The sequence below is a fragment of the Pavona decussata genome, unplaced genomic scaffold, assembly GCF_977016875.1.
Source record: "Pavona decussata unplaced genomic scaffold, jaPavDecu1.1 SCAFFOLD_186, whole genome shotgun sequence".
NCBI lineage: Eukaryota > Metazoa > Cnidaria > Anthozoa > Scleractinia > Agariciidae > Pavona > Pavona decussata.
The window spans coordinates 2,155,942-2,183,621 of NW_028145595.1; the positions used below are offsets into that span (position 1 = coordinate 2,155,942).

Below are 27,680 nucleotides of genomic sequence, written 5' to 3' on the forward strand. Positions count from 1 at the left end.
TTGGGGGGGAGGGGGGTTTAATTTTTCATTTTAATCTGTCCAAGATTTTAGCTTGACTACAAAATGTGGATATTTTCCCAAATTCTTAAATATATTTATACCATGTTGCCTTTTTTTTTTTAGTATATATCAGTGACTCTATGCTGTGATTGACTCAGTTTGTTGGAGCTATACATAACTGCAGTGACTGATCTACCGAATTGGTCTGGGTCTTTGACTGCTGAATAAGGACCTAGGAAAAAAATTCATACCGTGAATGGACATTGCCTTGTGCCAATGTTTTCCCTCCTTCTAAATCTATCACACGAGGATGGCGCTTGACACACTGAACAATAAATTTAACAAAGACTTCTTCATTTGTAGAGACATATACATACTCTTTGGACAGTGAAAGACGAAGTCTTTTTTAAGACAAAATCCCGTTTTAAAGAACTTACGTTATTGTACTTGGTACTGTATTCTACTATTGTATTTTTTTTTTGTGACCAAGCTCAAGAGACCATATACGATCTCTTGCTAGCCTTAAGCATAATTCACTCCCTCTTCTGATAATATCATACAAAGTTTCATTTCCAAGATCTCAACACAATTTAATTTGCGCAGAATATAAAGTGGCAAGTCAGTTAGAGAAGATAGAGCAAATAACGAAGCTCGCTCTGATTATGCTAGGGAGAAGATACCTGAGACGTCCGAGTAACCAAACTTAATGCACAAAGCTTGCAAGGCGGCAAGGGAATCGTCCAAAATTTTGAAAACAAATTTGCTCCTCACTGAAATTAAATTGATGCAAATCGAGAAAGACATAAAGATCTTTTTCAAGTTTTCTTTCTCTGCCCAAATTATATTAGTATTTTCTCAGTCTGGTGCGGCGATGACCATCATGAAAATCATTTGGTTCTGGAAATACTGTAGTTTCCTAGATCGTTGGTCATGCCCCGCGCGGTAGCCATTATCTATTTTAAAGAAACCTCATTGTGATCTCGTTTTTCTACTTACAAGTGCAGACGGATGGTTCATGGCAAGATAATATCAGAAGACTGCATTTTGAGAAACGTCTAGTCTTTCAGATAAAGAACCTAACGGAATGCCGGATTCATACTCGATCGTGGGTTGCGCGCACTAAAGCCTTTTGCAGGCACCTTTTTTGTTTTTAGATTCAAGCTAATTCGATCTGAGCTGTAAGCTGGTAACATCTTACATTTTTGTCACAGAGTAACCCAACCAAAGAAATAATCCAGACCAGAGGATAAGCAGATAATGAGTTATGACTAGATGTGCGACTAAACTGAGTTGGTCAACCAGTAAAATCAGTGGAACTATTATGCCGATAGGAAATCATAACTTGAAGAACTGACGGGAGTCAATTCCCATTCAGTCATTCTCCTTTTCGTGAATGCTGGGAGTAAGTTTAAAAATACTCAAGCGACACTTCATTTTGACCCATTTTGTAGTTAATTCAGGTTTAATCAAGCAAAAATTATACGCCGTTTGTCCCACCCAGATTCCGCGTTTTTGAGCTGAGCCCAGGGATCAACTAATTCTCATGGGATCAGGGATGAGTTAGGGATCAAAATTTAAGGCCAAAATGTGGGATCAGTGGGGAAAAAATATACCTCGTTACGATCCTGATTAGTAGGCAGCGCGCGGTACCCTACCGTCCTTCAGTTGCAACTTTTGTGGATGCCCTCGGACCTGTCGGATGCCCGGCTGTTATGCCATCAAGCGGAAACTCGTTCCCAGGGCTTTTCTCTTGTCAAAATGTCACAAGGAAAAAGCAATGGGATCGAGGTGGCATCAAATCCATCAAGCGAGCATTTCCGCATCAAGGCTTGTCGCATTCCTTCGAAATTGTCTGCAGGCAAGAGTCACATTTCGGATAACTGTTCTTGAATTCATCAAACTGAGATGTGCAAATGGGAATAGGAAGTAGCGTAGCCAGTCACAGATCAAGAAAAGTCGTGAGTCAGAAAGACCCGCAGCGAATCAATGTTTTGTTTGTTTGTAATGAGTGGAATTCATCTAAGGGCGGTTTGCCCACCTTCAACAGAGAAACTGCAATTAATTTAGCTAAAACTCCAAGTGACACTATCAAGGTTCACTGTTATGTCTCCCAAAGCACTGAGCAGGAGAGAGAAGATGCTAAAAGAGACGGAGTGAATATTATAACTGCAGAGAGCATTCCCGGGACTTCTGACCCCCTGGAATGGTTGAGACTACCGCCTCCAGAACTTGAGTGTCCTGATATTGTGGTGGGCCATGGACGAAAGTTTGGTACGCCTGCTTATTGCATTATGCAGACAACAAACTGCAAATGGATTCAGTTTGTTCATGTCTTTTGTGAAGACCTTGGAAAGCATAAAGTGGCTGAAAGACCTGGGCGTGATCCAATTGAAGAGAATGAGAAGAAGCATAAAGAAGAAATCAAACTTTGCAAAGCAGCAAATGTGGTTGTCGCTGTTGGCTCACGGCTACAGGAGAAGTACAATAATTGCTTACCAGACATCGAGGTACAGGTCATCACTCCAGGGATCTTGGAAAGCTTTTCCTACCTCTCGGATCAGAGACGTAGTAAAGTTAAGGGTGGTCTAGATGAGTTTAGTATCTTTGTCTTTGGTAGAGCAAGTTATGAAGATCTTGGTCTGAAAGGATATGACATCATTGCTGGTGCAGTGGGTTCTCTTGGAGAGAAATTTAAGGTCACATTTGTTGGTGCTCCTGAAGGTCAACATAGAAATATAGAGGAGTGGTTCTTACAGAATGTAAAGGTGAAACGTAAGCAGTTGACAATCCGTGGTTACTGTGATCAAAATGAACTCAAGACGATGTTCTATGGAGCTGACTTGGTTGCCATGCCTTCTCGCACTGAAGGCTTTGGACTGGTTGCCCTTGAAGCCATCTCTGCTGGTGTTCCTGTGCTTATCACAAGTGAATCTGGAATTGCCAAGGCCTTAGAGAGAGTAGAGGGTGGAAAGTCTGTTGTTGTTGTTCAGTCAGAAGACCCAACGGAATGGGCTAAAAAAATCAAGAAACTGTCTAAGAAGAAGCCAAAAGAAAGACTTGATGATGCTATTCGTCTACGAGAGAACTACAACAAGACATACTCTTGGAGCACACAGTGTGGACGATTTTCAGAGATGATTGGGGTTATTATGAAAGGGAGTTGTCATGGTATGGATGGTATGTGGACCAATATGAGGGTGGTAAAAGGGGTTCTTGGTCATGTTTGACAGAAAAAGATGGTCCTTTCACATTTCATGGATAATAAAATTGGTATTTTAAAGCAATACATTGATAAAATAATATTAAGCATCCAATTCTTACTGTTTTGGAAAAATCATGGCTCAGAGCTAAAATCAAAAATATTATGCTAAAAAATGTCATTTGATATTTCACAGAAAAAAGTTAGGGCCACTGACTCATTGCAAAGAACCCATCACCACACTCTATAATTTCAGCCTTTCATTGCATGTTAATGTTAACAATCCTTAATTAGAATCCTGTTCAGCATTTTGGGATAAAACCAAAGAAAACAAACTGTATTACCAAGTACTGTATGTCCACAATTCACACAATTAATGACAAAAGCCACATGGGCAATTGAACAGGCACCCTCATTGCTAATGACAGTTCACTTCACAAAGTACTAGTGCTACAGTGTCTTCTGGTGATCCCAACAACAAATCAGATTTTATGTCAAATTCCAACAGCCAATCTGCTTCGCAGGCAAAGTTTTGGCTGAGGATGCATTTGATTGTGAGAAATTGTACCAATCTAGCAGACTGTCTATATCATATTTATGTCAATCAGAAGGGGAAATCTGTAGGAAACATAATTAATATTATAATTTGTTAAAAGTGCTTGGTGGGAGTGGTGTTGTAATGGTGTTAATGGCCTGGACTGTGCTAAGTTGCGCATTTATTTCTAAACCATTTGGCAAAATCCCATTTTGTCATCTTCCAGTTTGCTATGTTTTGTATCATAGAGTACCATGGTTAGCAGTACTTAAATAGTATACACATGCTTTTGGACATCTAGTACTGCAAGTTGTTAACATATGGCAAAACATTGATGACCGTGTGGATGTGTCTGACTGTATCTTAACTTAGACTCCGTTTTTAACACTGACATTGTGTCATGCTTTATCACAGATTTAGATCATACTTCTCCTGTAATGTCTGGTGAGAGGGAACAGAGAGTACCAGTGGAGGTTTGTTAAGCTGTTGTGTCTTTTTCTATTTTTTTGAGGACTGTAACAGCTAGGATCCTAATTTTGGGGTGATCCATACACCCTGTACATCATTTCATTGAGGTCAAAATACAACAAATATTAATTTAAAAAAATTACAGATTGAATTATTATACAGTATCTCATATATAAGCAAATTTTCATCAGGATTCTTCTTCTCAAAATTCAGTCAGTTCTATTATTTAAGTTATAGAATTTGACTGAGGAACTTACATTTAAGGTTTATTTTTTTTTTTGTCTTTTTTATTTCAATTTCAATGAAGGGTTACAGAGAGATACATGTTACTACAAACACACATACAAGCTATTTATATTAGATCATACAATGCAAGACAGCTTTAAAAAATATAACAATAAAAAGATGTTTGGTTACAAATTATTTACAAATACGCAAAGTGCAGTCTTAATTAGTAGTTTTGTGGAACTTAAAGATTGATTTGTAATTTTGATTTGTGTTTTTCTAATGTCAAGTTCGCTTCTCAGAATGGCAAGAAAGGTATCAAAGAAATAAGGGTCTTCTCCTCTCGAGGCGGTGTAAATGTAATATTTTGCAATAATTGCAAAATATTACATATTATTAAACTGAGGTTCAGGCCAGGTTGTAGCACGATGTTGTTAGTGAAGCCAATTTAGATAATATTTTCTTTGTTAAGCTCGATAGAATCATGATTTTTTGTATTCCACGAATCTGTAAGTTCTGAAACTTTACAGAATTTTTACATGTATACTGCTCAAGCAAAACTAATGAAAACCATACATTTTGGGTTTTGCTTTCCTGATCTTGTAGTACTGTTCTAGTACTATTGAGGTCTTCTTTTGTCTTCTCAAGTTCTTTCTTCAGCATTATATGTATTCATCTGGGATGTCTTCTGGTGGTGACCATTCTTTAGCTTTCTTAGTTCGTTATCATTGAAGTCCACCACTCTTTTCAAGTCGGCGAGTCCTTTTCTGAAGTTTTTGGTTTCCTCAATGATAGTAGCCATAGTTGCTTGAATGTTAACAAGCATACTTTTAATTTCTCGTGAGCTTGGTTCCTCTTCTTTGCTACATGTGGTATCCCTTTTATTATCGGAGTCGTCTGCCATGTTGGATTTCTTGCCGACGCTATTTATTCCATGGATCTTCGGTCAACTCTTTTGTGTTTAATCAGACTCAAAACCAAGATAAAAATGCTTTCTATATTGGTTTAGGGACGACTCGCTTAATCATAGACTTGTATTTCGAAGTGGAGACGGCCAAAGGTGCTCAGCTTACAAAAACGTGGCCCCGCTTCTGGCAAGGCCGCACATGCTTCTGTTACATTTATTTATACGTAGGTAAATACGCAATTCAGTGTTGGAACTGCTATGTATTTTTGAATAAATAAACTTCAAACTTCAAGTTCTGTTACTTCTTCAGACTTTTCTCCAGCAAATATTCTGTATTTTTCACCAGCTTTTCTTCAGGTTTAACTTCATTGCAGTATGCCAGGAAATGTAACAAGAACCTAAATCTTGGATGCGTTTCTTGCATTTACAGAATCTTTTCCTTCTACTGGATGCAGTTTCTTTGGCTGATAATTGAGAAAAACGTTTTCTTTTAGGCTCAGGTTCCATGACATTCGTGTTTTCGTTAATTTAAACTGAAAACTGGCAGTGTTCTCAGGCCGGTTTCTGTCAATCAAGCTAAGGTTAGCATGTGCTGAAGATTATGCACTGATCACGTGCTGTTGTATCAGGCACAGGCAACAACTGCATACATTTGAATTTGATCAGGGGCACATGACCAAGAATCAACCAATCATGTCTGCCACAGTGCTTGTTTGTTGAGTGAAAGTCTAGCCCATATTAAATTATAACAAGACAAGTTCTGTTGTGCAAAGCATGTCAGGAAATAACTGAGCCAAACACATTCTCACTAGATCGAACTATGAAGAGGTATTTGTAGACATATATCCCTGAATACTTAAGTTTATTAAAGCTACATGTATCACACATTATGTCACAGTAGAAATTTGTGGTCAAGCCTGCCTGACGATTGAGGGAAGTTAAGCCTATATGTAATATTTAAATCCATAATTAAGTGAAACTTAATTATGATAGCATGATGCTTGTATTGGGTCATTAAAATATGTAGGATGCTACAGAAAGGTTGTCTGCCGCCCAAAATAAAGTATTCTTTTCAAACACTTATTATACAACTAAGAGAACATGTTGCTCAAAGATAATGTATTATTGATTAATGAGATTTTTCCTATTTTCTTATCAGAATACCTACACAACAGTTTCAGAAGAAGCAGTGGCTACCAACCTTCTGTATGAAGATTTGCCACCGGAAGAAATACCGTAAGTCAGTTAATATATAATTACGCAGTTCATATGGGTGCCTTGAGTAGTCCATAGTTTTGTTTAGATGTAAGTTGTTTAAAAAGGAAAACTATCATGATGATCATGACTGTTGCTTTCAAAACTCAGAAATTGAAAAGTTCAGCTTGTTGTTTTAAGTTTGATTTAATTTGTCAAATTCAAAATGGTATTCACTGAGGGAAAATGCTGTAGTGTAAACAAAGAGTAACTTGGTAAGTAAAGTGTGTACTAAATTTTGGTGGAGTCACCTGGCTAACAGAGAGTGGAAAATTGTAATAAAGGAGAGATAGGGTTTAGCGACAGTGAGGGAAAGGTCTGAGAAAATAATTTTTTTTCATCAACTGGTCAGAAAATAGTTATAAATTATGAAAATTGCATCCTTCAGGGTTATTTCTTAGTTACACCTTCAAGCCAGCAAAAAGTCAGGGAATTTTATAATTTTACTGCTTTCTTGCCACATTAAGGTTATACAAAAGAAATTTCTTGTTAGCAAGGGCAATGTTGTTTAATTAGCATTTTTATCATAGCTTTGTATTCTGCAGATTTTTATCTTTTTGATAAAACATTTACCAATTTTATTATTATAGAGTTGTATAAGGATTTTTGTCTACTGATGTCACTGATATGTGATTAATTGTGCATAATTTTTTTTATGAAATTTTGTGATACAATAATTATTATCAGCTATAATTCCCTACGGGGTTGACCAAATGAATATATTCATATATTCAATGATTGTTTTTCAATAATTATTGCTGCTATCAAGACACTTTTTTATTGCTCTTTTGTGTGCCAGTGCATTGACTAGCGTATCTACAGTGCAGGCCAGAATTAAGCGAACCATAACATACGCGTAAAACGCGTCTGCAGCGGACGAGTATACGCGTCATAAAATCTGCAGATGCACGGCTAGTCAGACGCATTAGTACGTATGAGCCAGCTCTTTGTTTTCATACATTGTTCTTTTGAATTGCCTGGGAAAAGCTTTTCAGAAGGGTTTGACAAAGTATGACTACACTTGTCGACTTTCTTGTAGAACCGGCTCTGCGCAAGAACAACTTCATGTTGTTGAGCGCCGGGAATGCAGAGTTTCTAAATTTAAAGATCTGTACTTTGCGAAACGAGCTCTGCGTACGTATAGACCGTGAAAGGATTTAACTTGTTTGTTTATATTTCTAAACGCTATTCTTATTTATTCCTTGCCGCAATGATGATTCGGGTAGTTCGAGAATAATACAGTATTTGTGTGTAAATCATATAGAGTAAACAAATAAATTACGACCCGGAATAAAATCAGTCAATCCACCAATTGATTTTCAACAGACTTCACTCGATCCTCTCGCGCGCTTCGGTTCAGGTTTGCAGACTTTAATACCGTGAACTTTCCCTCATTCTACCTCAAGCATTTGCTATCTCCGGCCGCAAAATGTAATCGTTCAGTTGACTTTAAAGATCCAAGGCAATTCTGTTGGTTAAAGGCTTAGGGTAAAATAGGAAACTTCAATTTTGCAAAATTTCATTCGGGCCTAGTGCGAGCGATAAGATCGATTCCCCGGAACAAACCTAAACGTAAAACACTGAGAGTCTACTGATTACCGCAACGCTTGATGCATTCCTATATTTACGTTCACTTGGATAAAGCCATAATAGCAACTTTTGCAAGATTGAAAGCTTCTTCTAATGTTGTAAAACACTGACAGAAGCAGTAGTTTCGACGTAGAAAGAAATTACCGCGCTGACAACATCGGGAAGATTTCAGTCACGTGCTAGGCAACCAAATTCCTGCACATGTATTAAGTTTCATTCGACAACAAGACGATGTACGGAGGTTCTTGGAAGGAAAACTGGATGTTTTTTTATTCAATCAACACGGGAGCCACAGTGGCTTTCCAATTATAGCCAACTTGTGCCATTTTCACCCCTTCGAAGAAACCTCGAAACGCTCTCTTTCGAGTCACAATGTGCGTGTAATTTTTAAAATAACTGAAGGCATAATTCGAAACACTCACCTATCATTCACGAGTTCGCGCACAGAGTGCTTTGATTTCGAACAAGTAGTATTCGATTAATTAGCTTAGATTTATATTTCCTATAACATACGGTAAATATTCAATATCGGCTGGGAGTTGTTTTTTAAAAAGTCGCCAGTATTTACGAAGCGGATAAGATTCGAAATATGATAGCTGTCGCTGGCTGATTTCATTTAAGTCCATAAAATGCTAATTTTGGGATTGTCGTTAACCGGTTGAATTCTTTTGTTTTGTTTAACAATACCACACAAAGAGAACTTACGGCGATGAAGAACAATGGCAGAAACGCGCACATTTAGACGCGTCTAAAAATACGCGCATACGCGTTTTTGCTGCGTATAAAACGCGTCTGCGTAGTTCGCTTGATTCTGGCCTGCACTGTAAAACCAATTTTGGAACACAACTCACACTCCTCTTACTTCACGTTGGGCTAGTACAGAAATTGGGTGGGGTGGGCTCTTATTAACTTTTTTGTGGGCTTTCAGGGTGGGTGCTTAATCAAGGTGGGTGCTTATTCGAAGGTGGGTGGTTAATCAAATAAATACGGTATGTGCTTTTAGAATCTGAGATTTGCCCACACATGCGGAGACCAAGTACAGGATCGTATAATTTAAATCTTTTATCAAATGAATCTAAATCCTACAGAATTGGTGATGGGAAATGTTGAGCCCTAAACTAAAAGTATTTGATTCATTCATCCATCGCTTCAGCTGTGGATGCATGAACACTTTTTTGTTTTTGATGTTTATGTGCTGATCAATAAATTCAAACCTTCAACATCCTCTCCCCACGTAATGCGAGCATTTGACTGTGTACTGTGCTCAGGAAGTAGGGAATTTGAACCAGATTTTCTTTTTGATCCAGTGGAATTCATGCATGGCTTTTCCTGGTTTTGAGAGCAAGGTATTTTGGTAAAATGTATGGCCACCATTTCTGAGCATCTTAAATGATCCTAACCTGTAAAATCAATATCATAGACTCACTGGTAAAATGTCCCTTAAAAGTTCTGTGTTAAAAATAGTTTTGAATTTACAGAGGCTAGAGTTTGGAATGCTCTTCCAGTTTCTCTTACATGCAAAGAAGAAACATCTCTTATTTCAAGAAATGTTTTAACCCTGAAAGGCCCAGTAGTGATCAGCATTCATTTTTTTCTTACAAAAATCACATGAGACCACCCCACCTGTATGCTTCCATCGTTTGAAATTTTTATGGTACTTCATAACTAATTTTACTTTCTCCTTGCTTGCTTTATCACAGCCATATTGCCATTTGTCAAATGTGACCTTAATTCTCCCCTCCCCACCTCTCCATGGCCAAGCTTACCCAGACGTTTCTTACACCTGCTTTTCTCATTAAACTTGTTTTGAGGGAGCACAGCTGGCAAATTTAAATGGAGTTTAAAGAATGCAGTGTTTATTTGTTTTACATTTTTAGTGTTGTAGATGAAGCACTTGAGGAAGATGTGGACCATGTGATAAATGATGTCATCAAGAAGGGCTACCTGGTCAAGAGAGGCCATAAAATGAAATCATTGAAGGAAAGATGGTTTGTGTTAAAACCCACCAATCTCACCTACTTTACCAATCAAACATGCACAGAACAAAAGGGCGTAATTGTGGTAAACAAGTCAAGCTCAGTGATTGTCCTAGCAAAGGGAAAGTATAGGTTTGGTGTGAAATGTGGAGAGACTGAAAGACTCTATGAACTGGAAGCCAGGGATCAGAAATCCAGATCGGAGTGGATTGCAAGTATTCAAGCAGCAATAGGTAGGAGCATTAACCCTTTAAGCCCTAACAGTGATTAGCATCAAATTTCTCCAGGTTGTAAAATCAGTGCTTATTCAACCCCTGAGGTCGTGAGAGTAATTAAGGATATGATCACCCATGGCGAATTTTCTTGATATTTTAATTATAACTTCTCCCCAGTATTTTTATGAGAAAAGTATGGGGACAAGATAGGAGAATTTGTCCTTTGATATTACAGGTTAAAGGGTTAAACAGGCATTCAGTACATGTACAGTTCTGGTGAGATGATCTTTGGAACACCTTGCTTTATAATAACCATAATGTAAAAAATAGTAGACAGTCTTTAAAGTGGGGACATTGTTAGGTGGACAGCTTTTGGGGGTGAAATCAGGCCCCAGTTGTTCAAAGGGAGAATAACTTTATCCAGTGGATAAGTCACTATCCAGTGGTGCAAATGTATACCAAACAGTACTTCTGGGAGGTTTTTCACACAATTCCATACTTAAATTAGACAATCATATGCTTCTACTCAATACGCAAATTATAGGGCTATTGGTAAATTCTTGTACACATGTATTTGCTGCATAGCGACCTATCCAGTGGATAAAGTTATCTGCTCTTTGAACAACTGGGGCCTGGGCTTTCAATAAGTTTAGTTTTAACAGGCCACAAGTGATACTAAAGTCTAAAGGTTTGGAAATGCAATATCCAGCATTCTGTACAAAAAATTGAGTGATCTTTTTATAATACATGTATAAGAACAGTTCACAGTTTGTTGTTTAATATTGCCATTTTTTTTCTTTCTACTTAAAGAATTTTTTATGTTATAGGTAAGGTAAGTTTGACTGTCCGGAGACTTTTGCCAAAATTCTCCTGTCGCGCAACGCTCAATGGGAGCAGCCTTGCGTGACTGCACAGATAACTGCTTGGTTATGAGACTTCTGGTTTTTCAGCCATCATATTGTTTCCTGTGACTTAAATGGGCAGTGTCAGCTATTTTTAGTGTCGCTTTAAATAGCATTAAAACATATTTGTATCGATGGGAGCATTAAAATAATGGTTAAACTTTGTTAAAATTAACCCTACTAATGCACAGAAATTAGTATCAATTACTTTTGTCTGCGGATGGCTAGGATTGAAATGGATTGCAACTTGAAAATATTGTCCAATTTTGGCCAAGTTCCTCCTCTGAATTTTGTAAAAATCTCTAAAAAAAACCTGATTTATAGTCTATTCTTCCTCGGAGAAATCATTTCTTCTTTTCCTCCTCGTGCTCTAAGAGCAATTTCATTTTAAAGAAAGGGTTCCTTGTCAAATTTGTAGCAGTTTTGGCTTCACAGTGGCTCTGTTTATTTGTCTGCAGACACATCGGATGGACCGTCGCCTCAGAAAAAAGAACGAATGCAGCGTCGACTAGACAGAATTAAAAAATGGAAACACAAATTGGAAACTGAAAGGAAAAAGAAGGAACAGGAAAATCTTCTTCTGGAACAAAAAGAGGTGGAGTATGTTAATTGTGCAGTTGCAGAAAATGTCCATACTCCCCGCCGGCTAGGGAAGGATTTTTGTTTTTGCACCCCCTCCCCCCGGAAAATTCCAGTTTAGTTTCATACTTTGCTTCTAAAACTTTGGCTTTGAAGACGACCCTCTATCTGAATTTCCAACGGTCTTCCATGGGGTGGGTATGGTTATTTTCTGGAACTGCACCTTTTGAAATGAACATTGGACAGCAACGAAACATTTTGTGTTCCCTGTGGAACTCCTTTCAGAGCTTGGACTTTTCTTGGCACTTTTAATAATGCTATTATGGCGAGGGTTTTTCAAAAACTTCTGATAAACTAACTTACTTGCAGTAGATATGATATTTTAACAATTTGAAAAATAAAACGTTTATATAATAATATATTTTTATTTTAAATATTTTGAAAAGGAGGATCGTGGGGTTAGCCCTACATGTATGTGAAGGTCCCCTAACTAAATTTATAAACTAAGAAACGTTGAAAACTTTTAAAAGACATGAACGGTTTTTCCGACTTTTGTCCTTTTAAGTGTTATGTTCCATTCTCAAATTTCTTATTGGTACGTTTTTTGTTTTCGTTTTCCACGTTGTAACGTTCACTATTTTATTCATGCCTATTGGCAAGTTGCATTTTCAAATTTCAAATTGTAATGTTTTTAGTTTTGTCACTTTAGTCATTTTTGCTCAATCCAGTTATTATGGTATCTATTTTTTGCATCTCGTCCTGTTTAAATTGTAACGTCTTTTGCCTCATGATCAGTTTCTGTGATATACCCCGAAGAAGAAAGGCCGTGCCTTTCAACGTTGAAACACTTTGTAAGATTTATAAACAAATTAGGCTTCTTTTCCTGAAGAACTATCATGAGAAATTGAAAGCAAAAGGACTTGAAAAATGCTTCTTATGGCGCGGAAACTTTTCGGTAGATTAGAGAAACGGCGGCTTGCAAAAGTAATTCAGGCCTGCTTTGGTTTTGCTTTATTACGCTCTATGATTGGTTACCAAATTTCGCGCCATTTTGTCAACCAATGAGAAACGAAACCAAACCCAACCGTGTCTTGCTCACACGCGTTTTCCCGCGCTTGGCGCCGGTTACATGAATTTGCTTCGAATTTTGATTGGCTCATTGCGCTGTTTGCGTCTGTTGTAATTGGCCAGAAAAAATGCTTTGGTTTTGGTTCTGCGACACTCGGTTGAAAACCACACTAACATGTATAAGCCCCATCCATACGAATACGTTTTCAAAAGTGTCATTTTGCATCTCGGCGAAAACGAAGCGAAATATTTTGATCCACACTAGCGTTTTCGTATCGTTTTCACCTATCCACACAGAAACGCTCGAAAACGATGAAACGACTGGGACCTGGGATTGCATGTGTTAACATCACAAGACCATCCGCCATCTGTCCCGCCATCTTGGATAAATGTTCCGATTTTGGACTGGAACCGACGGCACGTGACGGTTTTTGCGTCACCGTTTTCACCTGGCCACACTAGAAACAAAGTATTTCCAAAACGATGCGTTTTCAAAAGTCTCCACTTTTGAAACCGTTTTCGAAAGTCTCCGTTTTCATTGACGTTTTAGTGTGCACGATAGGCGAAAACGTATCCAAAAGTATGCGTTTTAAAACGAGAACGCATTAGTGTGGATGGGGCCAAAGCTTTACATTTGTAATCTTCCCCTTTATCGTTTTAATCTCTGTTTTAGGAGCTTGCACGATTGCAGGAGCTCTACCGACAGGCCGAGGTGCAGGCAGCAGTCGATGCAGCTCTGCTGCAAGCAGAGATCAACAAGAGAGAAGGGCTGGAGAGGCTGCAGGCGGAACTGCAACAACTGTTGGAGACTGAAAGACGAGCAAAGGAGGAAGAGGAAAAAGCTCGAGCTAATCAGGAGAAGCTGCTGGAGGAGAAGAGAAAGAGGTCAGAGGAGATGGAAAGGTTGAGGCTGGAGCAAGAACAGCGGCTGGAGGATGAAATGAGAATGAGAGAGGATTTAGAGGAGCAACGAAAACAAAAGGAAAAGATGTTGGAAGAGGTAAGTTGGACACTTAATAATAGGGAGCTTAAGCAACGACGACGGCAACGGCAACGAAAACGCCACCCGAAAATATATTTTTCTTTCATTTGTGCTACTTGGCGATTATTTCAACTCGCTCAACTTTTGCAAAACTGGCGAACTATTCAGGAACCAAATTGGTAGGAGTGTTGTACAAGTTAAAACAGGAAATGAAAAATTCACCGTCGTGCGTTCACTTTCTCCACGGGAGTCCTTTGGAAAAAAATTCGTACGCGCGCAAGTTTTAATAAACCTCTAACAAACTATATATCATTATAAAGCTTAATAAATGTAGTTTCCTATAAAAAATATAATTTAGCGATCTTTTGCTTTTTTAAGTGCCAGAAGCCAGTAGAACCTCGAATCGACCGATGGTTGTTCCATTGAATTTATCGGTTATCGAACGCCGCGCGAAGAACGAAATCGCTGCACAGTGTTATTCACAAGGCATCAATCAAGATCAGACTTTTTCGAAATTCTGATTGGTTATTTAGATATCCACGTCTAAAGTTTGAGTAGCAAAAAATATTTGAGGCGTGTTCCGTAAACAGTCGCCACGGGAAAAATAATTTGAAATTCAAAATTCCCTGACACCTTTTTGTTTGTCATTATTCCTCAAATCTTCTGGCCAAATTTGACGACAATCCGTCAAAACTACATACCCTATTAATTCGTTCAAAGTCGACATATTCTGCCAAAATTCAAGTGCGAGTTTTCGCTCGATAAAGGTTTGCAAGAAAAACAAGCCTCCACAGGAGATTATGACACCTCATTACGTGGCGAGCCAATCGAGCAACAGGACCCAATGGCGTCAACGACAATAGCACAGAATTTCGCGGAAAAAGTATCGCGTGGCAGACACGTTTTAGACTCCGCTGTTGTGATCGAGCGAGATGTTGAAAGTGGCGAAAGGAAAACGTAAAAATCAACCAGGAAAACGGGGAAAAACCAAGGCTAATGAAACCGAAAGCGCGTCAGCGGAGAGTTTGAGGAGTGCACTGATATCAGAGATGAAATCTATTGGGTAGGTTGTTCGTTTTGATTGCGTGTAATGTAATTTACGCTTCAAGCTAAAGCGATTATTCGTTTCGTATCAAAGGAAATGTATAATGAAAGAAAATCGCATTTTTACTGTTATTTAGGTACGATGGTGATTTCTTCGTACGAAATCTTCAAGATAGCGTGAAGCGGAGCAAAAAGCGAGAGAAAGGGCCACGCAGAACGCGCTATCCTCAGTATTACACGTGGGCTCATGCGCTTCTGGTGAGTTCTATTTCATCGGTCTAATTCTTGCTGAATTTATGCCAATGTTTCATTACAAACGAGCAGTAAAACGTTATTTGGTTTTATCTCGCTGCAGAAGAAAGAAATCGGCCCAGAGGATGCAGAATATGATATTTGATATTTTCACAGGACGCTTGCAAAGTTACCCTGCAGGACTTTTGCACGGCAATCCACCTCTGTGTACTTGATCCAATAACAGTGGATATTAAAATTTGAAGGCCGCTGCTCCAGTTCTTCGTGATCACCTTCGACAGAACCTTCAACGTCGACTAGAGTTTCTTGGTCGAACCAAGAGCCTTTGTTGCTCTCTGTAAAATCACGTTTTCGATCTTCGCTGAAACCTATCTTTCCCTTTTTCTTAGGCCCTGGCTTCTTCCGGGATTTTATCCACAGGCTCTTTTCGTTTTTTTTGATGACTTTTCCATGTGGGAAGCGCGAAGAATATAAAATTCGAAGTGAGAAATTTTCTGCAGGCGAGATGTAAACAAACTATGCTAATTTCTGAATTAAGAGCTCCCGGATGAAGCGTATTCCTCTGGGGCGTCTCGCACTAAGAAGATTATGACACCTGTTTTATTTATTTACTTTTATATGGAAATACGTTTTCCTAAATATCTCGCGCTTTTTTTAATATTATTCATTTTTTTTTAGTAAATGTTAGATAAAATCCCCAAATTCTATTTGGTCGAAAAAAATGTTTTTTCACTTTTTCACCCTATCGAACCCAGGAAGTACCCTTAAATAAGGTCATTTCAAGTTGTTGTTTTGCAGAGGACGGCAAAGAAATGTACCAAAATTTAAAACGCACGTGCAGAGCGATTGTTTTTGCTCATTAAACCTATTGTTTTGCGGCGTTGTCGTCGCCGTCGCCGTCGTCGTTGCTTAAGCTCCCTATTGTTGATTACTTTAAAATAAATAAATAAATAAACAAACAAACAAACAAATAAATAAATAAATAAATAAACAAACAAATCAATAAATAAACAAGGAGGGTAGCACCAATCAAACTCGAGGTTACTTATAGGGGGGCCCTCAAGAGTCGAATTAGGATTAAAACCCGCCGATTAATTTCCGCGTATTCTCATTGGACAAAAAAGTCACGTGGTACAAAATCGGACGGCGAATATTCAACAGTCATCCTGCAAAATCGCGCGCAATATCGCCTGATACTGAGCTGGGCCCAGTTGCTCGAAGCATGGTTAGCGCTAACCCGGGTTAAATGCCATGACAACCTATAGGTTTTAATACCTCTTATAATCCATCAAATATTTTCGCTCGCACGCGATTGGTCTAAACGCCTCACGTGACCAAATATACCCCAGCTAAAACTGGGGAATATCCGGTGATATTCCCCAAGCGATATTCCCCAATTTCAAAAACTTCAAGGCGCGTCAAGTTTGCAATTAAAATTAATGTCAAGATGGGGGAACGGTTTGTTTTTGTGACAGAAGAAGGGATAAACCTGCCGGTCAATAAAGCAGTTCCAGAAAACAACATACGCTCTAAACGTTTTTGACGGTCAACTGTTCTTAAACGAAATGTTGAAATACTCAAGCTCGTATTTGCGACATTTTCTCTTGGTTTGAACTCTGTTCAACAGTCCTTGAATTAAAAATGTGGCAAAACTAAAAAATATGAAAGACGAAAAGTTTTAGCCCATCTCATTTAAGAGTATTTATCATTTTTTTTCAGTCTGGCAAAATAACAAAGCCATCAACAAGCCAGTAAATGAGTTTAATAAGCTCGAAGCTCGCTCACACGACGGCAAATATTACAGTTGTAATTCAATGAGAGCAATTCATGCTGGCCTGGATAGGAATTTAAATAAAGAAAACATAAATTTCAGTAACATTACTGACAGAGTTCAAGCCGGTAAATGATGCCGGCTATCAATGCTCACCTGGTCGAGATCGCTCGCGAAGACAAAATCTCGTCCACGAAACAAAAACCAGCCATGATACCCCGAGATGTAGAAATTCTCTACGAAGAGAAGCAGCTTGTCCTACTCTCGAGCAACAAGTTCAATGAATCCTCAGCGATAGTGAGCGACTTCGTTGATGGCTCAATTCAATGCCAAGTTAGCAAAGAAAGCGCTCTGATGGAAATCCAGCAAAAACAACCGGTGGCGTCGTATTCGACTGCAGGTTCAGCTTCGATCTCTTTACAGGTCGTTTTCGGCTGGTAAATTCCACAATTGTATTTTCAATATAAAGTACTGCTCCAATTGAACACTAGATAAAGGAACAGAACGACAAAGCTCCGGCTGTTTCGTTGACGGCGGTTTACACTTTTTACGGAATGCGATACTTTACAGTTTTTCGCTTTCAATGATCTTTAGCTTGTTCTCGAGAGGTAGTTAGATTCCCTGTAACCTTATCCGCCACTTGTGTCTTGCTTTTGTCTTTCACGGAATTAAACAAGTTTACTTTCCTTTCAAATGTTTTACCTTTTCCCCAAACAAACGGTTTCGACTGAAGTCAAATCTGACGTGGAGCCGTGGAGATTTTGGAAGCCAACTGACAAACTTTGACGTGATTGACATATGACAGAATGGCAGATCCTGCCGATTCCCGCATGTTGCGAAAAATATATTTGAAGGATAATAAACACGATAGCCTCCATTCTCTTGAGAATATGCTCAGGTATTTGTCCTTGGACATTATCTGCTCCTCAAAGCTCACAGTTTTCCTCGAGCTTCGCTCTCGGAAAACTGTTCGCTTCTCGGAACAGATAATGTCCGCGGACAAATATCTGAGCATATTTTCGCGCCAAATGGAGACTATTGTTTATTAATAATAATAATAATAATAATAATAATAATAATGACAATCTTTAATGAGGAAACTTTTTCACTAAAAAGTGGTTTACAAAAAGGACCTCGAAAATTAAAAATTAAAAATTTACAATGAATAAAAATGCTAAAAGATGCTACTAAAAACTAATGTATCTTATGTGTAATACAAAACTTAAATCAATGAATTAAAAATCTGACGCTTCAAAATATTTACATTATCAGAGGGTCGTACAGTTTTGTCCAGCGAGTTAAAATCACTTACAGCATGATAGCCAGTTCTTTGTTCCATGCTTAAATCAATGAATTAAAAATCTGACGCTTCAAAATATTTACATTATCAGAGGCTCGTATAGTTTTGTCCAGCGAGTTAAAATCACTTACAGCATGATAGCCAGTTCTTTGTTTACCCCAGTTTCTTTTAATGGATGGAATTTTGAGGTTTGCTTTATTTCTTGTGTTGTAACTATGCTGTTCTTGCTGAGTGACTAATGTTAATTCGTGATGCGTGAGACCATTAAGACATTTATATACATGTACGCATCGGCGCTGGAAGCGCCTTTTTTCTAGTGTTAACCACTTCAGTGTAGTTAACGCATCAGACGCAGAGGAATACAGTGGTCGATCTAATATTATTTTAGCCGCCTTATTTTGAAGCACTTGCAAGCTAGACATTAAAGTTACATTATGTTTGTCTCCCCAAACTAAATCAGCATACTCGAATAAGGGCATAACAAGGCTTTTATAAAAAAGGATGCGCGCCTTAAACGGTAACAAATGCTTGATGCGTCTAAGTAGGCCAAGCCTTTGATTAACTTTCCCTGCCATGTATTCTACATGATTGGTCCACGAAAAATCAGACGATATTAAGATTCCAAGATATTTAAAACAAGTAACATTGTTTATACAATGATCAAAGATTGAAACAGTTAGAGCTATTTTCCTCTGTAACTTCTTGTTACTGCCTATAAGCATGCATTTGGTTTTGTCCAGATTCAGTGTTAACTTATGTTCATTCAGCCATTTCGCCACAGCCAGGAGGTCTTGGTTGAGCTTTTCAGTCAGCTCCTGAGAGGAAGACCCATAGCAGTAGATCACCGTGTCATCTGCATAAAGTGATGCTTGACAGGCATCTAGAACGCTTGCCAAATCGTTAATGTAGATGACAAATAGCAGAGGACCCAGAATACTTCCCTGAGGGACCCCATGGGTAACTGGCAATTCATCAGACAACTCGTTCCCACAACATGTACGCTGTTTCCTGTCAGTAATGTAAGAGCGGAACCACTGAAGCGAGTTCTCACATAAACCAATTTTGGAAAGCTTGCGTAACAAAATCCGATGGTCCACAGTGTCGAAAGCCTTGGTTAAATCCAAAAACACGGCCCCACACAGTTTACCTTGTTCCATGTTCAATAAGACTTCATCAGCAAATGATGTCAAAGCAGATTCAGTAGAGAGCCCCTGCCTGAATCCAAACTGTTTCCTTGTGAGAAGGTTGTTAATAACCAAGTACTGGTAGAACTGGGAATGCACGGCTTTCTCGAGAATCTTACTGAGTGTCGGTAAAATAGAGATAGGTCGATAGTTCGATGCATTTGACCGGTCGCCTGATTTAAACAAGGCTGTAATTTTTGAGCATTTCCACAATTTAGGAAATTTACCAGTAAGAATCGATCGATTCAACAGCTTAGTGATGGAGGGAGTGATTGTATTAGCAGAGCTCTTGAGTAGTCTAGCACTAATTTTGTCCAAACCAATTGCTTTATTTGTCTTCAAAGAAGTAAGCTGCTGAAGCACAAACGATTCCTCTAGTTCAGTTAACTGGAACTGAGACAACGGTTGTTCTAAAACCAAGTTGCAATTCGACCAGGTAGTCGTTATTTTGTCAGCTAGGCGCTTGCCTATGGATGCAAAGAAGCTATTCAAAGCAACAGCAATGGATTTGGAAGTGGTGTGCTGAATGCCATCGGAAATGATGCACTGAATCTTTTCTGAGGATGAATTACGATTGCATGCTTCGTTTACAGCTTTCCACATTTTGCCGTGATCTCCTCTGGCTTCCTCGATCATTTCACAGTAATATTTCGACTTAGCAGATTTTACTAAGCGGTTTACTTTGTTCCTCAGTTTCCTGTAAGTGTTCCAGTGCTTTTCTGAGTTCGATTTACGTGCTTTACAATGATACCAGTCTCGATCTCTCATTGATTCGCTAATTTTGCTATTCATCCAAGGAAGAGGTGTTCCCTTCACACGTCGTCGTTTGACAGGTGCATGATCGTCTGCAACTTCTGAAAACAGTTTGTTCCAAGTTAATAAAGCGTCATCGATATTTTTTTCATTGTCAACGACGTGCCAAGGAACATTCCTAAGATCTTCGTTAAATGAATTCGCATCGAAATTCTTGTAAGAACGATACTCAAACATTCTTGGATGTGCTTTTGTGTGCACACCAGTCTTTAGAATGCAAAACACCAGGTAATGGTCGCTCAATGGAAACGGAACAACACCAGATTTAACAATGCGATGTTCATTATTGACAAAAATCAGGTCAATCAAGGTCCGTGAGGTGTCAGATATTCGAGTAGGCTCTTTTATCAGCTGTGTGAAGTCAAAAGCGCGCGAGAAGTTGAGAAGTAGTTGTTTGTCTTTCTTGGGCAATTTTGAATTAGGCATCATGTTTGCGTTTAGATCTCCTAAAATGACCACATCCGATTTTTCAAGATCAACAGCAGGCATACTATCTCGCAGAGACGAAATAAAAGCGCGGAGATCGGCATCTGGTGCTCTATAAGCGCAACATAATAACATTGGCTTACATTTATCTCGAATTAACTCAATCCATAAACATTCCTGTCCACCGGTATTGATATCATTCCGCAAACGAAACGCCAAATCTTCTCTTACATACATAGCAACTCCGCCATATCCCTCTTTATTGCCAGTGCGATCTAACCTTATGCACACAAATCCAGGGAGTTTTATTTCAGCATCACTTGTTGAGGAATCCAGCCAAGTCTCGGACAGAGTTAGCACGTCAAAAGTTTTGTTGTTAATTCCCTCAAGACGCAGAGAGTCGGTTTTGTTTGCGAGACTTCGTATATTCAAGTGGGCAATCTTGAGACCTCTAGTGGACTTGATATCAGCAAATGTCTGGTAGCCGGGATTAATCTCAATGTCACCAGCAAGAGCAATAAGAGTCAAAGCAAAACAGGCACGATGAAAAAGCTTACAAAGCATAACACTCTTCAGTCGTCCATTAGACTCTTGCCTCCGGGTCGGTTTGTTTCGATGAAATGAAGCACCAGCAACTTCAGCCCTGCAATTCATCTGGGAAACAAAATACGTCTCTCTATCGTTAAGCAAAGTGTTCTCATATACATCTGAGAACCTGAAGAACTCCAAAGTGATGTAAATACAGAGAAACACACATAAATTTGCGGAGAGCTTGAAGCCGCGTCCGAACGCCATGATCGATGATGCTGATGATGATTTAACCAATGGTCAGCGCTAACCATGCTTCGAGCAACTCAGCCCAGGATAACTGTTTTATTATCCAATTGATTGATAACAAAACACAGTTTTATTGCAGAAAAGCTGGAGGCTATCTTTATTTTGTCACTTGTCTCCTCGACACACGAAATTACGTATATCGCAGGGTATCTGTTAACCACGGACGATGAATATTTAATGCGTTAAATAACAACAGACGATAACAGCCATCAAGGTTTTTGATTTTGGGCGACAGAAACAAAGAAAGAACGTCACTGTTTCAGGTCTTAAGCGTTGTAATTCAGTCTCAGGTTAATCAAATCTAATAAACTAGTTAGCACGTTTACTAATTGACGCTTCATGACAAAACGTGAATTCCAAAATAAAATTCGTGAAGGTGCGGTGATGTGCAACGAGGACGGAGACGACAACGACAACGCCACAAAACAAAAGGCTTAATGAGTTTTACCGAAATTTCAGTACATTTTTTTGCCGTCCTCTGCGAAATAACGTAAAATGACCAAATTGAAGGTTTTGTGGAGAACGTGAGCACACGGCGGTGAAGTTTTCATTCTCTTTTTTAGCTTGAACGCCACTCCTGCCAATTTGGTTCCTGAGTAGTTCGCCGTTTCTGTAGAAGTTAAACCAGTTGAAATGGCGAAGCAGCATAAATAGTTAACTGATGTTGTACTGTTTTTAGTAACGTTTTCGTTGGCGTTGCCGTCGTGCTTTCGTAAGGCCCCTATTAGCGCGTTGGACGTCAATCGATGGTTGTACGCCTAGCCGCATCGTTTTGTTTCCTCGGGCAGGAAACTTTGCTGCACAATATCTCGCTTTATTACACCCATTTTGAAATCACTGGTGATCCCTACAATCTGATTGGCTCTCAACAGTGCGATATATTTCCAAATTGCACAGTATAAATAGCAACTTCCTGAAATATTACCATTCACATAGTTTTCACTGTAGTCTACACACCCCAGTGTTCTATCCACGATTCATCGGCTATGTTTCGTCTGTTATGATTTACCCACTTGGGTTTGTAGTGCGACTCTACTATAAAGCATGGCAAGGGAATAAAACTTGGTTGATTCCAAACGTAAAATAAAGGTAAATTTCAACATTAATACGATAAAATGAATAAGACTAACTCATTTCTGGTGTACAGTCGACTCCCGATAACTCAAACCTTCAAGGGAAATTGAAAAAGGTTCGAGTTATCGAGGGTAAAATTATACAGAAGATAACCTGAAGGGAAAGGAAAATTGCTTCGAGTTAGCGCGAGGTTCGAGTTAGAGAGGGTTCGAGTTATCGGGAGTCGACTGTATTCGTATTTGGTTTAGGTGTTATTCCATCGTGTTGGGCTTTCTTTGATACCACTGTTTTTCCCTTCAAAAGACGGACTCCGTCCTATGAAAAGGTTAACATTCGAGGTTTGCAGGGAAAGATCAAAGTTTTTAAAATTTTGTTTCAAATTGTTTCTTCTAACAAAGGAACGTCAGCGTCTTAAACAGCTCGAAGAGGAAAGGCTTGCGGCTGAGAAGGCAATGAAAGAAGTCCATGACAAACTCGCTGCAGCGGAAGAAGCTTTCAAGAGGGCCGCTGAGGAAGCGAAAAAGAAGGCGAGGGAACTCAAGACTGCCGAGGGATTGGCACGAACTGTTGGTCCAAATGTACCATAGAGGACTGGGCGCCTTCTGTGCGACTGACTTCGGAAATAAACCCGCCGCGGCAAAAGCTGGACAGAACACGACTGAGAACGGTGAAAAGACGACAGCGGAGCCAAGCGGGGCCGAGGGAGAACAAAAGACGAGTGAAGGAGAAACAGCAGAAAAGAGCGCGGCTGAACAGGCGAAGACTAGCGAAGAAAAAACGGCAACTGATCAGAGCAAGGTTGAAGAAAGTCTAAAGGACATTGAAGACGAAACGACGACTGGAGAAAATGAGAAATGATAGTTAGTTAACATAACGAGAAAGATCCATCATTTAGAACGAAGCACCTCGGGTTGATCAAGGCAACTGTTTAGCCTGTAATATTTGTGCTAAGTAATGTTCTAGCTGTTTAATATTTCTTTACTTTTATTTTTAAGCATACATTGACTGTCGCAAAATCGTATCTCTCATTTTGATAAAAAAAAGTATATCAATATGTAAGAGCTTATATATTTTCTTATCATCTCTTCAATGTATTCAGTATTTTTAGGTTAATGTTTGATGGAGGTTTAATGTTCGTGTTACGTGAAAAGTTGCTCAACTTTTTCATGAGCTTCAGGCCTCTTACGGCAATTCCCTTTTTGCCTCAAACGAAATACACATGAAGCGAGCTATCTTTTGTACCTAACTTTTAGGAATTGTTTTAGTAAGTGCTCGGTAATAATTGAAACGTGAAGATAAGTTGCGTTATGCGCTGTTGTAATGTTACAATGAGCGAAACTCTTCCATTGCCCGATTGAAGCCCAAAATCGGGATTAGCGAATGAAATGAATAAAATTGAAAAATTAAATAAACGACTTTATTCAAGTGTCTAAGTATTTAGCACTGTGTCGCTAATTGGGGACACTATAAATCAATGAAATAAATATACAAACTGAACACAACAGGGTTAAAAATCCCAACTGGTGGGAGGCAAACCAGTTGGCCATTTACAAAGCGTGGCCTTAGATTTGAAAACGGGGCTACCTTAAAACAAATCCAATTGGTCAGAGCGGGACTTGAACCCGGGACCTCCGGATTACGAGTCCGGCGCCCTAACCACTAGGCCACAACGCCAGAATTCTATCATCTGGAGTCCTTTTTTGAATGTAGGTAAGGGTTAATTTTTCTCTAGAACGGATTCTTAAAGGACTGTTTAAAAAGTGTAAAAGGGATGGATCGGAACCCATTACCACACTCTAATTTCAGTCTTTCATTCCGTGTTAATGTTAACAATCCTTTATTTGGATCCTGTTCAGCATTTTGGGATAAAACCAAAGAAAACAAACTGAATTACCAAGTACTGTGTGTCCAAAATTCACACAATTAATGACAAAAGCCACATGGGCAATTGAACAGGCACCCTCATTGCTAATGACAGTTCACTTCACAAAGTACTAGTGCTAAAAAGTCTTCTGGTGATCCCAACAACAAATCAGATTTTATGTCAAATTCCAACAGCCAATCTGCTTCGCAGGCAAAGTTTTGGCTGAGGATACATTTAATTGTGAGAAAGTGTACCAACCTAGCAGACTGTCTATATCATATTTATGTCAATCAGAAGGGGAAATCTGTAGGAAACATAATTAATATTATTGTTAAAAGTGCTTGGTGGGAGTGGTGTTGTAATGGTGTTAATGGCCTGGACTGTGCTAAGTTGCGCATTTATTTCTAAACCATTTGGCAAAATCCCATTTTGTTATCTTCCAGTTTGCTATGTTTTGTATCATAAAGTACCATGGTTAGCAGTACTTTAGTATGTACATGCTTTTGGACATCTAGTGCTGCAAGTTGTTAACATATGGCAAAACATTGATGGTGTGGATGTGTCTGACTGTATCTTAACCTAGGAACTTATTAGTAGACTCCGTTTTTAACACTGACATTGTGTCATGCTTTATCACAGATTTAGATCATACCTCTCCTGTAATGTCTGGTGAGAGGGAACAGAGAGCACCAATGGAGGTCTGTTAAGCTGTTGTGTCTTTTTCTATTTTTTTGAGGACTGTAACAGCTAGGATCCTAATTTTTGGGTGATCCATGCATACACCCTGTACATCATTTTATTGAGGTCAAAATACAACAAATATTAATTTAAAAATTACAGAATTATTATGCAGTATCTCATATATAAGCAAATTTTCATCAGGATTCTTCTCAAAATTCAGTCAGTTCTATTATTTAAGTTATAGAATTTGACCGAGGAACTTACATTTAAGGTTTTTTTTTTTGTCTTTTTTATTTCAATTTCAATGAAGGGTTACTGTAACTTAACAAACATATATACAAGCTAAGATCATACAAGACAGCTTTAAAAAATATAACAATAAAAAGATGTTTGGTTACAAATTATTTACAAATACGCAAAGTGCAGTCTTAGTAGTTCTATGGAACTTAAAGATTCATTTGTAATTTTGATTTGTGTTTTTCTATGTCAAGTTTGCTTCTCAGAAGGGCAAGAAAGGTATCAAAGAAATAAGGGTCTTCTCCTTTCGAGGCAGTGTAAATGTAATATTTTGCAATTATTAAACTGAGGTTCAGGCCAAGTTGTAGAGCGATGTTGTTAGTGAAGCCATAGATAATATTTTCTTTGTTAAGCTTGATAGAATCATCATTTTTTGTATTCCACCAATCTGTAAGTTCTGAAACTTCACGGAATTTTTACATGTATACTGCTCAAGCAAAACTAAAGAAAACCATAGATTTTGGGTTTTGCTTTCCTGATCTTGTAGTACTGTTCTAGTACTATTGAGTTCTTCTTTTGTCTTCTCAAGTTCTTTCTTCAGCATTATATGTATTCATCTGGGATGTCTTTTGGTGATCATTCTTTAGCTTTCTTAGTTCGTTATCATTGAAGTCCACCACTCTTTTCAATTCGGCGAGTCCTTTTCTGAAGTTTTTGGTTTCCTCAGTGATAGTAGCCAATTAGTAGTTTGAATTTTAACAAGCATACTTTTAATTTCTCGTGAGCTTGGTTCCTCTTCTTTGCTGCATGTGGTATCCCTTTTATTATCGGAGTCGTCTGCTATGTTGGATTTCTTTCTGGCGCTATTTATTCCATGGATCCTCAGTCAACTCTTTTGTGTTTAATCAGACTCAAAATTAAAATAAAAATGCTTTCTATATCGGTTTAGGGGCGACTCGCTTTATCATAGACTTGTATTTCGAAGTGGAGACGGCCAAAGCTGCTCAGCTTACAAAAACGTGGCCCCGCTTCTGGCAAGGCCGCACAAGCTTCTGTTACATTTATTTACGTAGGTAAATACGCAATTCAGTTTTTGAACTGCTATGTATTTTTGAATAAATAAACTTCAAACTTCAAGTTCTTTCTGTTATTTCTTCAGACTTTCCTCCAGCAAATATTCTGTATTTTTCACCAGCTTTTCCTTAGGTTTAACTTCATTGCAGTATGCCAGGAAATGTAACAAGAACCTTCTTGAATGCTTTTCTTACATTTACAGAATCTTTTCCTTCTACTGGATGCAGTTTCTTTGGCTGATAATTGAGAAAAACGTTTTCTTTAAGGCTCAGGTTCCATGACGTTCGTGTTTTCGTTATTTTGAACTCCAAACTGGCAGTGTTCTCAGGTCAGTTTATGCACTGATCAAGTGCTCAGTGTTGTATCAGGCACAGGCAACAGCTGCAGAATTTTGTCCTGGTCAGGATTCATTTTAATTTGATCAGGGGCACATGACCAAGAATCAACCAATCATGTCACAGTGCTTGTTTGTTGAGTGAAAGTCTAGCCAACATAACAAGACAAGTTTTGTTACAAGTGCAAAACATGTCAGGAAATGTGAGCCAAACTCATTCTCATTAGATCGAACTATAAAGAGGTATTTGTAGACATATACCCTGAATAATTAAATTTAAAAGCTACATGTATCACACATTATGTCACAGTAGAAATTTGTGGTCAAGCCTGCCTGACAATTGAGGGAAGTTAAAGTGCCCATAACCCCAAAAATTTTTTTCGCTTAAATAAATCTTTGCACCTGTTCAAAACGCATTGAGCCTTTTTGTGCCTTTTTTCAACTAAATCTTGACTTAATTTTTATAAATTGTAAAAGTTACGAAATCTAGCCATCACCTGTCCCATGACCGAGCTGGTAAGGGGCATGGGTCTATTCCTTAGATGAGGTCACAAACTGCTTTGCATGCATTTTCACAAAGACTTAATATAATGCAAATCAGTTTGTGACGTCAAGTAAGGAATAGACCCATGCCCCTTACTAGCTCGGTCATGGGACAGATGATGGCTATAGATTTCGTAACTTTTACAGCCTATAAAAAGTCAAGATTTGGTTCAAAAAAGGCGCAAAAAGGCTCAATGAGTTTCGAACAGGTGCAAAGATTTATTTAAGCGAAAAAAAAATTTGGGGGTTATGTGCACTATATGTAGTATTTAAATCCAAAGTAGTTGTTCCAAAGTGAAACTTAATTATGATAGCATGATGTTTGTACTGGGTCATTTAAATATGT

The 27,680-nt window shown here is 38.6% G+C and overlaps 1 long non-coding RNA gene, 1 other non-coding gene and 1 pseudogene across 3 annotated transcripts; 2 read left to right on the top strand and 1 right to left on the bottom strand.

The window, feature by feature from the left end:
- The first annotated feature begins 1,736 nt into the window (after window positions 1-1,736).
- Window positions 1,737-24,085, top strand: LOC146462656 (uncharacterized; annotated as a pseudogene). The gene is made up of 7 exons (XR_014857083.1): window positions 1,737-3,177; window positions 4,149-4,207; window positions 6,494-6,570; window positions 10,056-10,387; window positions 11,730-11,866; window positions 13,592-13,918; window positions 23,000-24,085. The product of XR_014857083.1 is annotated as an uncharacterized LOC146462656 (transcript).
- LOC146462657 (uncharacterized) lies at window positions 14,554-15,604 on the top strand. Its single transcript, XR_014857086.1, has 3 exons — window positions 14,554-14,963; window positions 15,082-15,202; window positions 15,300-15,604. It is a non-coding gene; the product is annotated as an uncharacterized LOC146462657 (long non-coding RNA).
- A 117-nt stretch (window positions 24,086-24,202) lies between the features above and the next one.
- On the bottom strand, window positions 24,203-24,272 carry Trnat-cgu (transfer RNA threonine (anticodon CGU)). The gene has a single exon. It is a non-coding gene; the product is annotated as a tRNA-Thr (tRNA).
- Window positions 24,273-27,680: the final 3,408 nt, after the last annotated feature.